Below are 1,654 nucleotides of genomic sequence, written 5' to 3'. Positions count from 1 at the left end.
AACGAACGAGACGAAGATTGCTTGGTAAGACCTTGACGAAAAAACCGAAGTAACTCAAGGCGGACCAACCATACAAAATGTGATCCACGAGGGAGTTCGAATACCTGATCCCGTATGCTATATTTCCACTTGGGGAATTGGTCATGACAGTGGCAACAAATCGCATTGCCGAGTTTCCGGTACATCACAAAGCCGTCCGACGGTCGCGCAAAAAATGCGCACGCGAGTGGAAGCCCATTCGATAAACTAAAAACACCCACCCAACAGACAAGTTCAGCGACACAGCGCAGCCTCTACGATTTTGACCCGTCAAATTCGAGAAAACGAAACACCCACCACTGCAAAGCAGTGCAGGCCTGCCGGATTTTGCTCGAGTGAGACCGCCTGAACAGGGAATGCGAACCAAGTCCAAGATATCGCTAAACGGTGACACCTTTTGGATGCCTGACATGCCACTCGAAGGAGGCACGAGAGCAGGGATACTGCTAGGCTTCCCAAGCCTGAAGCAGGGGTGGGCTTCAAACATGGACTTTCCGATCAGGAAACGCGCGACCCACGAGTTATCTCACCCCCTATTTGTGGACCGTTCATTCCAAAAGGCCTACCAAGTTGCGAAAATCCTTATGCTCAAATACAAGAACGCAAATAACGAGCCGGGAACCGCAAGCAAGGAATTTATCAAAAGGGACCAACATGAATGCTCCTCTTTTTGCGGACCACAAACAGTGGGTGCGAAGCCCAAAACAAGCGACGTTGTCGCCCGGAGAACTAACTCTTCACTGAAGCACAAGTGGAACAACGCCCTAGCGGCAAATAAGGAGTCACAACCGGCACGGGAAAGTACTGAATATCTGCGTTGACCAGGGATAGCACTTGGAGGCCTACCGTGAGCTGGTGGCGAATAAACGCCGCAGCAGCGCACCAACGGCCTAACCGACTGGCGATCATCCCACCCAAACTTACCAAAGCTTGGACTGTGATACACAGCAATGGAACAGTATAACGCAGTCAAAGTTGGTAAGAACGGTGGGAGGTTTCGACGCTTAATTAGGTGGCCTGTGTCCCAAGCAGGGCTGTGATACAGGATGGCACTGCCTCACAGTCCTTTGGGACGCGCACCACCTAACGCAGTGGTGGACGTGCGTCCTTCGCCCCGTTCATCAATACTGGCTGTGACAAAATTGCACTGCCTACAACCAATATTGACTGCGGTGTGAAAGATCGGAAATGATGACTCATGGTCCACGCCGGAAAAGACGGGGTAGGGAGATGGAAACTCATCATCTCACTACCATCGTCTTTCACAGCGCGAATACCATAAAAAATAAAACGCAACGCGACATACCCCAAAACGGACAGCAACGCACGCGTGGGACGGACGAGAACCGAAACCCGCGGGCACGGACAAATAAAATGACTGAGGAAAACATTGATCACTTGAGAAAATATTGTTAATGCACCTAAACAAAACTGCCCTATCTTGTAAATGTTCCTTGTAAATGTATAGGTTTGCACTGGTAAATCTTTTCTAGAAATAATGACCAGGTGCACCGTAGGGGTCGTTTTTTTCACGAGTTAGCCGTTCTTTTGAGGTTATGCACAGCGCGCTGTTTGAAGGTCCAAGTAGCGGTGACCGCTAGGGATGAACCGAAGA

This window comes from Opisthorchis viverrini (genome assembly GCF_000715545.1).
Source record: "Opisthorchis viverrini unplaced genomic scaffold opera_v5_282, whole genome shotgun sequence".
NCBI classification, from domain to species: Eukaryota; Metazoa; Platyhelminthes; class Trematoda; order Opisthorchiida; family Opisthorchiidae; genus Opisthorchis; species Opisthorchis viverrini.
Note: the sequence above shows the minus strand (reverse complement) of the source record.